Source organism: Clinocottus analis, unplaced genomic scaffold (genome assembly GCF_023055335.1).
Source record: "Clinocottus analis isolate CAN_PGR_092001 unplaced genomic scaffold, fCliAna1.0.p SCAF_21, whole genome shotgun sequence".
Lineage (NCBI taxonomy): Eukaryota > Metazoa > Chordata > Actinopteri > Perciformes > Cottidae > Clinocottus > Clinocottus analis.
This window is the reverse complement of record NW_027175943.1, coordinates 7,416,872-7,428,990: the sequence shown is the minus strand read 5'-3', so window position 1 is coordinate 7,428,990 and position 12,119 is coordinate 7,416,872. Positions and strand designations below refer to the sequence as shown.

At 44.2% G+C, this 12,119-nt stretch overlaps 1 protein-coding gene across 29 annotated transcripts in view; it reads right to left on the bottom strand.

The window, feature by feature from the left end:
• The window catches only part of LOC137791982 (receptor-type tyrosine-protein phosphatase delta-like), a 332,202-nt gene extending 320,998 nt beyond the window's left edge, over positions 1–11,204 (bottom strand). For 11 of the 29 annotated variants that reach the window (XM_068587259.1, XM_068587277.1, XM_068587262.1 and 8 more), the window contains exons 1-3: positions 10,987–11,202; positions 10,703–10,815; positions 10,523–10,558 (exon numbers count right to left, since the gene is read on the bottom strand). The gene's annotated coding sequence lies outside the window, so the exon portion shown is untranslated. Of the gene's footprint in view, positions 1–10,522; positions 10,559–10,702; positions 10,816–10,986 lie in introns of all 29 variants that reach the window. The other 18 variants (XM_068587246.1, XM_068587250.1, XM_068587254.1 and 15 more) reach the window with 4 other exon arrangements.
• Between the last annotated feature and the right edge of the window lie 915 nt (positions 11,205–12,119).

The window sequence follows — 12,119 nt, the reverse complement described above, 5'->3', positions numbered from 1 at the left end:
TGGTGTAATCCATTTAAAACACTTTGGCTCGGGCCTAGGCTGCTTTGACTTCCTCTGCAGGCGTGCACCATCATCTTCATTTCCGATACGTTTCACTGACTGCCTGCAATTAGCCAGAATGTGTAAGCCGCCTTGTCGTCCACCTGCTCGCGTTGCCGGGGCGAGCAGCTTGTCCTGGATGCATTACATGACTGGCAAGAGCGTGAAGAAGGGGGGGGGGGGGGAAGTACCTCAAAAAGATAATGACCCGCTTGTCTCAGGCGTGAGGTGAAGTGCAAGCCTATTCGCTTGTCCACAGACATGTAATCTGTCTCGAGAGGCGCTCTCTCTTCTGGCGCCTCCGCGTGTCGCCTTTCTGAGGCACGGTGGACCCACCCAACCTGACTCCACAATGAGCTGAGAGTAATGGTGTCACCCGAGCGCTGAATCTCATTGAGAGCAAACATTATCTCACTCTGAACCATCGCAATGGTGTCTGAGTGGGGCGGGGGGGGGGCTCTCGTGAGTTATTACACAGAGAGTTTTAATCTTACAGGAGGAAATACATTTTCGCCTTTTACTGCAGGGAGACCCGAGAGCGACCTGCGTCCACTCTGCAGGTGCTTCTCCGTGCACGGATGAGGCTAATTGAACTAATTACGCACTCAGGGATTCCAAATGAAACATCTTGTTGGCATTAAACTGTGGATGATTTATACTCACCTATAAACTTTGCCCGCTGCTGCTCACCACGGCTGTGTTCATGCATCGTTGCTTTAATTATGACTATTTGATAATAGGCGTTCGAGGAGGACTCGGGTGTTGCTTCAAATACGAGGAATGGGATGAATGATAAACAGTGGATTCACTCCAGAAGAGCGTCTCATAAACAACCTGAAACGGACTTCCCAACGTCACCAATGTGACTTGTGAGTGATGTCATTACCAATTACTCTGAAAAGCTTTGTTGATTCATCATTTATAATATGATATCAGAAGAAAATCAAACAAATGCCCAAAACCCTGAGTTATCCGTCCATAGTGGGGGAAACACAAACATGTGGTAGTGCTGCTTCTCCCGTCCACTTGGAAGATTCCTTCCACACATGCGCGGTAGATTGCTACGCCATCACTATTGTCCAACACATTTCCAATAGATTGCCGGCGCGCACACAGATTTGCTGTTGATCAATTTTCAGTCGGATCAGCGCTGACCTTGTGCCGAAGAAGCAAAGCTGCACGCGGTGCACGTGTTCGATAGTTCAAGGCACAAACGAGAACCTGTTCTAAATGCACGAAGGAATGTCAATGCAATGCCGTGCACGAGGAGCAGCCGCGCGACTTCCTTCACACCTATTACAACATAGAGATTATAGCGTCATACTGGTGACCACCAAAGAGCTTTTTCAATGAAAATGTCAAACTTAAATTATGGAATAGCTCTCAATTATTTTTGGATTACGACAATGAAACTTGTATTGTTTCTGGCACAGATGGACAGGATTGTATAGCACAGGCTACTCGCCACATAATTTGCCAGGTCTTCACAAACAATTGGTCTAATCTTGCTGGAAATAATGTAAACTCTTTTTCACTCCGAGCATATCGCATTCCCCAAGTCAACAGTTCAATCTCACCTTCCTCGCCCCCTTCTCTCCGAGCAGCAGATGCCATTATTTTTCTTGCCCCCACCACTTCTCTTTCTCCCCACCCACATTCATTCTGGGCCCACTAGATGGATCGGCTCTCCCTCAATCCATGCTTCCTCTGCGCCTCCTCAGACGGGGAGATTGATTTGTCTACAGGACGCCTCTGACCTTTGATATGATCCGATAACGGACGCACGGTCCTAACCAAATTAGACAATCAAAGGGGAGACACATTAGGAGAGAGATGAGGTGTTTCCCTTTCCCCTCACAGTGTTCCTCTGCCTTTTTCCATGTTGGTTAGATGCATCGTCCATCTCCTGCCTGCCCGTATCAGACGCCCAAGGGAAAATAAAAGATGTGTTTTCAAATTGCACTTTGCCTAAAGGCTCTCGGACAAATTTAATTTTCACCTTACATCGATTTTCCCCTTACACAGCGGGTCATAATGTTATCTATGGTGTATTTCTGTGCTGTGCAGAGATACTGGGAGACGTTGCTTCGAACTAGTGCATGTCAGAAGACACTGTATACAATATGTCTTCCTCTGGGGGAAGGAAATGATTGAGACGCTACCCTTTCCTTCATGTCAGTTCTTTGTTGTGTCTTTTCTATCATCGGGGATATTCCACAAATCCCCTTTCAACGGCATCTGTTGACTTGACATGATCGTCTTTGTACTGAACCAGTGGGCTGTTTTTTATTTCACCATCCACGCCCTTGATTTTGCCCAACTCATAAAGTTAGATGTAGCAAATTAAAACAGCACAAACTTCCCTCCTGTAGTGAAATTTAGTGTGCAAGACACTTTTACCTCTAAAAATACACCTGGTACCAAGGGATTGTGTGCCTCATCATCAGTAGCTTGTTCCCATTATATTACAGTGAGGCTCAGCAGTGGACTGACACTTTTAAGTTTAGGGATACAAATAAAGGAGCTTTTTCTGGGTGATCATGAAGTGTGGTTGTTTTGTACACTTGATTTTTGCCGAAATAACTATAGAAACGAATGAGGAACTTCAAAGTGGGTGAAGTAGACCTCGCTCTATTTATAAACCTTCATAATTAATGGCAGATAATCAAGATCCTCATCAAGCTGCAGCAGCTTTGACGTGAATGACGTCATTATAGAGACTGCATCATGATGTGAAGACAAAAAGTACTGACGACAACGCATAAATTGTATCATCAAGGAAAGGCAACACTGCAGATTTTGCCTGTTTTGACATTTTAAGAACCGTGGGTTGTCAGGGCTGAGTGAATTTCCATGGCAGCTCACCTTAAAAAAAAAAACACAAAAAAAAGCCAGACAGAAGAAAGAATAGATTTTTGACAGATCCCAGCCTTCTTTCATTGGAACATATGAGGGGGAAAACAAAGGGTGGAAGAGGAGGATAAGGGGATGGGGCGGCTTCAAAGTGGGCGACGGCGCTACGGAGCCAAGAAATGGTGTGAAAACACACATCAACTTGCATGGATACACATGAGACCTGGAATCACATAACCAGGCCTGTGTTTGAACAGAAGGAGGCTGTTTGGTGTATGAAGGGAGCATGAAGCAGTGGGGGTGGCACGAGGAGATGCAATCCCCCCCTTTGGCAAGCCGGTACTCCTTGGTACCATTTGTTTGTCATCTTAAACTGGCAGAGAGCTCAGAAAGCCAGGGTCTTACATAAACCATACCCAGTATGGCTCTGTGCTGGGGAACTGATCCCTCCCAAAACCCTCATTGTTATTCTCTCATGATGCCCAGGGATCTGCCGAGCACCCACAGCCAAACCTACAGCCGGGCTGAGTGGGAGGTGGGGGGGCTGTGTCTACATGTGTGCTCTGTCGGGGGACGGAGAGAACTGCACACACACGATTATAGATGGAACAACTTCCCAAGATTGGGCAGTTAAATGCTCATTATGTTATCTGCACATGATGTATTATTTATTTTTAATTCCACTGTATTTTTACGTTCTGAGATTCAGTCACGGATTCCTGTTCATGAATCCTTCCAAGTCTGTTATACTGCAGACTTTATGCGGTCATAACCATTTAAAAAACAGACCGTGAGACAGGTGTTTGTCAAATATAATTGCCACTCCGTAGAATAAATCACCACACAAACTGCAAGATATTCATCAAGGGAAACGGGGAGGATTTAAAAATGTGCAATCTAACAGACTTCGGCACCCTTTAAGGAGTGTCCACGTTCTCCTATGCGTGGAGATTACCACATATCTCCCCGGCCTCAGAGCCGGTGAGCCTGTCAGGGGGCTGATTTGAATGTCCGAGATAGGGCTTGATCAAAAAGTGTCCTCTTTCAGCCTGATCAGAGTCGACGAGGCCTCTGGGTCCCGTGAAAGCTGCGCTCTGCACTCTCAAGCTCAGTATTTACAGTACAGAGCTCAGCTCCATTCAATGAAAAATTCACGAAGCATCACTAGCCGTATCTTGTTCGATCCCCTCTGCCAGTTATGCAAAAAAAGAATTCGTCATGATTGCCGGGAAATCCACATATAGATTTAAATGTTTAATCAGTCAAGTTTCAAAAGAAGGATTCAAACAAGCTCCATGTTTACTGTGATGCTCAATATATAGTTTTAACTGTACTTTAGCTGGCTGTGAAATACTATTAATAAATGATACGCTGTGGATACTAGCTTCACTGATCCCACCACAATGGTTGGATTATTTAATATTCAATATGAAGAATTGTTTCATAATCTTGTGGGACAGAGAGATTTTTTTCTGTGAAGCCAAATAAAGAGATTTCTGAAACTAAACCCGGTTTAAATAACTTTTCAAACTGGATAATACCCTCACTGTCCACTTTGTTTGCTCTTTTCTTTTTTAGCGAAACAGAACTCCAGTGCCCATAATGGAGAGTAAAAGAAATGCAGCTCAAAGTGACCTCCAAGTGACTACTGGAATGGCTCTGAGGTAGGAATATACACATAATAATCTGAATCTAAAAGCTTGTGGGGAAAAAACAAGAGATTGCTGCATCTGAAGGTAAAAATGAGCTAAGGCTTCATCAAAAGCCATTTTTGCCAGCCTTCCTTGTTTCTCATTACTGACCTGAAAGCATTACTGAAAAAAAAGAGACAGGAAAGTGTCTGGAATTATAAGCATCCCGGGCGTGAAGAAAGAAAGAATGAATGTTATCTTGAGGTCAGAGGCGGCCGATCTGCCTATGAACACAACAAACTACCATTTGAGTTCACTTTCCTCTTCTGCTACTTTTTGTTTTCTTCCCAAACCCTTTGATTCGCTCTACCCTTTCCAATGGTGGAAGTCCCTTGGATAGCAACTGAATAGGTCTAATTGATTTCTCTTGTTCGTGTCGGTTCGAGGCAGCAGCATCGAGCTGTGCAGAGTACCCTGGCTCCAGCTCGCCTGCATTATTCCTTTCAGTTTTCTTTTTTGCCTCCATGTCCCCGGAGACTTTAATGCCAACACTCAACATTCCGGTGCCCTCTTCAATCTTTCAGGGTAGCGAGATAGCAGAGGAATACCACGGCAAAAGCATGTTTTTTTTTTGTTTTTTTTTATAAATCCACACCATGGCAGAGAACATGTGGGTTACAAAAAGGTTAGGATGTAAGATCACGTCGGCATTTGCTCTCGAGGATCAAGTCATTATCCCCTTTTATCCAAAGAACTACGAGTACGCTAACATGGAAGGAGGAAAGAAGACAGTTACGCATGTACAGCCTACTATAATCCAATGGAACAGAACTGCACTTTTGTGGAGAAGTAACATTAATATTTCTTTGATAGCGCATGTGAAGCTGCGGTTAGCCTAGCTGTTGCTGTATGATACTGTACAGATGTTCATGATATTGTGTCCAGCCCAGTATACATGGCTGTCAAGCAGGGATTCTGGCCCGGGGCAGCACATTCATAACGTCCTCTTCTTGTCTGCGTCTTTCGTCATTTTATATCCATAATTTTTGTGAGTTCCTGTCATGTCAGAGCAGAGAGAAAGCAACGTCGCTTTTGTTTTTGTTTGTTTTTTCCTCGTTTGTTCAGCCTCACAACACGGACACAGATTTTCTTTAGGCAATAGCAATGCAGAGATTCCAACAGAGAAGGCAAAACATCCACCGCAACTTTCACCCTTGAAATGAATTTCAAATCCTCCATCGCTGAGCCTGAGTTCCAACTCCTGCTGCCGTGAGAGTGACGTTAGGTAACAGGGAATAATAGCCTACTGTAGTGCACAGCTATATTTTTGGCAACTTTGTCATGGCTTCAAGGTACAGACAGCCATGCACGAATAAAAGCAGTGCCCTAATGAAATCAAGAATATCTCACTGATATGACCGCCCATGCTAAGGTACAGGACACTCAGCAAGGCTACTGCACCGCAGACCAACATCCTATTATTCATTCAAATGTCATAGTGATGTATTTAAATTACATTTGTATCGGACAAATATTGTTGCGTTTGCCCCGCAGTATTGCTCTGCATGCTGTGCAGAGTACGAACGTGATGGCAATTTAAACCACTCAAGTCACAATCCTGAAATATTGGGACACTTTTCTAAGCAGTCGTGCAAGAAAAGGCCACAGAGCTTTGTTGACTCTATGCTCCGGATCAAATGATGTGATCATACGGACATTTGAAGCGATGTTGCCCTGTCTGTACCTCTCTTGTGGACAGCGCTGCCACAGCATGTCCTCTTCTCTGCAGGCAGCTCGGTCTCTGTGGCCAGTGTGTGTAAAGTTAATGCCGTTCTTTTGGATCAGTCACTGTGGTCGGAGAGTTTGCCACCGTGCATTGTCTGTTTACAGCCAAATAGCATTGAAACGTGTTTTGAGATCTGTGGAAGATGTCCAATAGTTAATGCAATTTTCTTTTTCTTGAGCTATAATTAGATTGGGCCAGATTGTAAGACGAGCTGTCCTGAGGCTGTGTGCTGTGGGAGGAGGTGAGCCTCAGGGCCAGCTGGCTGAGGGGACTCCTCTCTATGTTCCCCTCTTTGGCTTTGTGATGGTGAGCGGCAGGGTCACTTGTTTTCAGGTGGTTGCTGAATTTGATTTGTTCTTTTTTGTATCCTATTCAAAAGGAGAAAATGATCTAAAGCAGCTCGGCTTCCGTTGATGCGGTTCCTGTGGACTCTCAGAATGCTCTTTGAACTCCCAGTGTGTAGGGTTCGTGCCATCCCTCATAATGAGATTATTAAGCAAACAACTAACGTACAACTCGTATTGTTTCTTTTCTTACATTTTGCTGGAATCCTCTCTCTTATTTTTGTATAGATTTATTGTGAACTTCAGACAAAAAGATAGTGTAAATCAATATTGCACCTACAAAATACATAAGACAAAATAATAAAGTGTTGAATTGCAATGAGCAAAAGCTTATGGGACTAATGTCAGCAGTTGTTTGTCAACTCTAGCTGGACATGAGTATCAGTACTGAGTCAGTTCCCTTACTTTATTATTCTTGTCCTAATGTTAGGCTCTATTTTAGCAAGAGCCATAATCCTATAAAAGCCCCAAGAGAGCCACAGTTTAGTGACAGTTAAATAGTGCTGCTCTAATACGTTGGTTAGAGCTGATCAATCGTTCCAATCGATGCCATGTTGAGAGTTTTGAGGCAATTTGAATCCTCCCAATTTAAATTTGATACATACAAAAATGAATTTAACATTTCTGTTGACTCAATAGGATATCAATGTGGATACATGAATTTAACACAGTTCTTTTTTTAGACCCATGGAGTTGCCCTCTGCTGGCTATTAGAAAGAATGCAAGAACAAGGCCGCACATTGGCTTCACTTTTCAGACCCAGAGGTTGCCGTCTGATCTATCTCAGTTGGATAATCTGAGCAGTCTGCAAAAGTTCAGCTTCCAGCTGTGTCATATGCGTCAGGCTTAATAGCATCCATGTCTCCTGCAGAAGGCAAAAGTTGTTGTTAAACAACTTAATGAGAGTCTGATTTATGACTGGAGCCAAGTGCCTGATAAATAAACAGCACAGGTGAGCGGGTTTCATCTCACGCAGCACTTTCTAATCAACAGCTAAGAAAAACACATTGTATTTAAGATTGTGTCTGTGTGTGTGGGGAAGTGTGTCGAAAGCAAATTCAATTCATCATTCATCGCTAACCGTATACAGTGTTTGCATGAAATGGCTGATGAGTTGCATGTACAAATTAAAAAATCTCCAAACACTTAAAGTCTGTATTGACACAAAAAAGGAAAACGCACACATTGTATTAGGATGAACGTTACACACCGAGGCCTTTCACAGGTCACTGGACACATCTGTCGTTATGCAACATGCATGCACCGAGGAGTGGACCTTTCTCTTTGAATGACAATTAGATGGCATATTGTGGGATGCAAAACTTTAGCAACTAATGCATCAGCGAGGACAAAATGAAGCCCGGCTCATCCAACACGTTCAAGACGTGGATGAATAAATAAAACCTGCCACCATGAGAGGAGAGGATATATATTTTTTACTGCTTTCATGGTGGCAGGCACGGACATTTTATTTTGGGATGAATCAAAATTCCGAAAAACGCTTGCGTCAGGTGTATCTAATTATCTGACAACGCATCCTCATTATAAAGCGGCCCATGGGAGTCGGCTCCTCGGCTTGCCAAATCTTGGACCGCCATCAAGGTGTACTGTATCTCTCAGTAAAGACACCGAGGAAGTACAGCTGCTCTTCCATAGGAGTTCAGCTTTCACTATTTTGGGCTGAAAACTTGGCAATATTTGCTTTCCTCTGATACTGTGGAGAAATACCGAGAAATCATGATGTAAATACAGTGACTTTAGTTTGTTTATCATGGTGCAACATCCAACAACCATGTATCTAAAGAAATGTGCATTGCAACGGGAAAAAAAAAAGGAAAAGCTGTAAATTAATTAGCAGCTGTTATGACAGTCCCTTGCCATCTCAGCCATGCCCCGATTATGTCACCTGGATGAAGTTTATAAACCATAATTACAGCGAACTCCTGTTTCTCTCGTGGGACGCGCAGCAGGCAGAGGAAAAGTGGGTGTGTTGTCAACGCAGTCGCAGTAGAGCAACCAGTGTGAAGGCGTAATTATTGGGAGGAGAAGATTTGCAGGAATGCGGCTATCTAACTGGCACCGCTGGCTGTGGCTCTCGGGGTCACCGTGGAGGAGTGCCATGCAACTGTGAGAAAGCAGACCTGTCTCCCTCGCTTACTACGTCTCGCTGGTGCTCAAATCCCATCCAGCGGTGATTGATGCGGACCCGGCGAGTAGTTGTGGGAGCATCACTCAAAAGGAAGACGAAGGGACATTGTTAAATGTTGATAAAACGGGGATGCTGCCGGGTACAGGATGGCAGGGGACGCTCTTACCTGGGACTAATCCTTGAAAGCTTTGCAAGACACTCACTGCCCGACAGCAAATTATTCAAATGTTGTGTCTCCACACACACAGGGATAACTAGCCTCAAGGACTGCTGTGTATTTCAACATTGGGTCACGTTGCAATGTGTTGTGTGTAATAAGTGCTTCACAATCATATGTTTTGTATGATGCCCACAGTGTTTCTGTATTCCATAGTACCTTGCCATTTTAAGCAAGAAAAGCATAACCATAGATAGATAGATAGATAGATAGATAGATAGATAGATAGATAGATAGATGGCATCAGCAAATCTTAAACCCCAGGGTGACATTAGTGAAGCAATGCTAAATCCGGTCCGGAAAGGATACCCACAGCTCAGTAACTCTGACCACACATCACAAAACAACTTTCACCCACAATGATGATCATAACTAAAAAAGTGTGTATTTGAGCGCTGTGAGGGGGTTGTTATGCTCAGTGCCCTCATGTCATCGCTTCCTGTCCATTTAGCTCCTCTTGAAATGCAACTGTATCCTACACTGCCTCCTGACTGGCAGACCGTAATGCTATTACCTCTCCTCAATGGCCATGCTCACTTAGCCCTCTGTCACTCTACTCATGCCAAGGAAGACACATCGCTCTGGCTGTGAGAGCTGTCCTTGCCCTCATTTGCAGTTGCCTCTCCTCAGCATGGCTTGCTGTACAAAATACTGACGCATGCACACTTTTCAGTTCATTGTCCAGTCTTTTGTAGGCTTTTTCAAAACTTTAAAGGGCTTCAAATTATGACTGGAAATCACGGGTAATTGGCTGCGTATGAGAAGTCTGTCAGCAGAAGTCTGATCAATACTCTTTGACACAGATGGAGGGCTGTAGAAACCACGTTGTTTGGTTCCTTCCAAATATAGCTGGCACCGATGGTTGCTGACACACTACTGCGCATGATCCGCTGTCAATCACCAGTGAAATCTGACATCAACGCCTGTCAGATAACAGCAGCGAAATGGGTAAACCGAGTGAGTCACAGCCCGCCCACCGTCTACATCACCTGAGTCAGGAGCAGGCATGCGCACGCGCGCACGCGCTCGTAAGTCCAAAGACGAAACCATTCAAAATGGCTCAGTTGTCAGGACCAAACATCCAAGCAAACTTTCTCAGCACGTCCCACAACTAACGCACAGAATATCTCAGAAATGGTTGCGCGCGCGTGCAAGTGCACACAGGCGGACCTCTGTGCAGTCTCTGTGGCTTTGAGCGTAGTGTTATAAATGATGACGATAAAAAAAAAAAAAAATCTGTAAATATCTCGCCACCATCTGGAATGTAACGACGAGCAGCAGACCGGTGCATGTTGAGCGCTCCATGATCCATAACGCAGCTTCAAGATATGCAAAAATATGCGCCTTGCATGGGCACCACTCATCACATCGCGGCACGACACATAACTTGGAGTATAGACACCAGATCGACACTTCATTCCACACACATCAAAAACACGATGAGCAGCTTTCAACTGCTGGTCACAAATGAAAGGTGCAGGAATAAAAGTCTATACTACTTACTATATACCCAGGCGGTAGAATGCAAAGCCCCGGTAACTGTAATTAAAATAGAAGAATGGGAAAATGAAGGATACGCTTTTTTTTTCATTAAAAGTGAACTCAGTATGGTAAATAGCGGCATGCATTCCAAACCATGAAGCTTTTTTTTCTTTTCTTTCGGATAGCAAAATGTCCACTTACCGGGGCTGTCCGAATAAATTCCTTAGGAAATTCCAGAGGAGTCCCTTCTTCCTTCTCTCAAAGTCAGAAAACAGCAATGCTTTTCTTATTCCAAAAACAGGCCCGTGGTTGAACTGAAAGAGAGAAGAAACCAAAACAGCCACAACAAATTCCATTAGAACTGGGGAGTCCCCCACACACACCCTCCCCATCACCACCCAAAAAGTGTTGACATAACATCTGTGAAGAGCAGCAAACAAAAAAAAGGCAACTCGTAATAAATTGGCGGAATGGACAGATGGTACCTGCTCTCTTTATCACTGTCGGCAAAGACAATGAAAGCGGCAATAAGACGGGCAGAAAACTGAGAGAGCGCTGAGCTTTTTCTTAGGAAACGCAGCCCCAGCGTGCTGTCAGATTACACTAGCGCTCTCACACACACACATACAAGTACACACACACACACACGCACACACACTCTCTCTCGCGGCTCCCGGCGACGGCTGTGGAGAGAGAGAGAAATAGAGAGAGATAGAGAGAGGAAAGGAAGCGACCGGGATTGGCAGGGATGCTGCGCTCTCAGCTGCAGTTCTCGGGCCCGCCGCATGGTGGCCAGCGAGAGGAGCAGCTGACTGGAATTTTCACATTTCCCACCATTGAGATTTGAGCCGCCAGAGGACAACTTCAATGAGGTGCCGAAGGCCGACATCCTCATTATGATCTTCTCAACAATCGTAATATTAATGTTGAAAAGAAAATAGCATCTGCTGTCCCCACAGCTCCCTCAATTATCTTTATTTATTAGGCTGTCTTGCGCTGCACATGGCAACGTGCACTTCAACTTTCCACTTCGAGTTAGAAGAGAAATGGTTTTTTTTTACTCAGCTTACGCAACCGACTTTAAAACATGATTAAAGTTAGCTCCACCTCGACCAAAAACAACCATAAAATGCATATGTACACATTAATGTTACATTGATAAACTAAAAGTACAGGTAATATTCTCTCTGCATTTTTTTTACATCATGAGTACTTTACATTATGATACATTTTCCTCATACGTATGTACCGTGACAGAGTGTTTCTTCATTATGTTTTGCTCTGAATATGTCCTCCACCAGTCACCTCAAAGGGACTACTGCATCGCCTACATTTACATTGTGGGAGTGTTTTAGGTTTCAGTATATAACTTGGAGACGTGTTGGTCCTCACTGAGGTTTTACTTTCCATAGCAGGGAAAGCACAGGGATCGGTTTTGAGCTGAGGTTGATGCTGTGGGATGTTTTGATGCCCACATTATGAAAACGGTACTAATGTATGTGATGTCATACAGTCGGACTGCCGTTTCCTCACTGCTATGGCTGTGCAGTTGCCACTTGTTCACAGCAATAGCAAAAAAAAGGATGGTTTTGGGAGTTCAACTGAGGTTATCATTTAT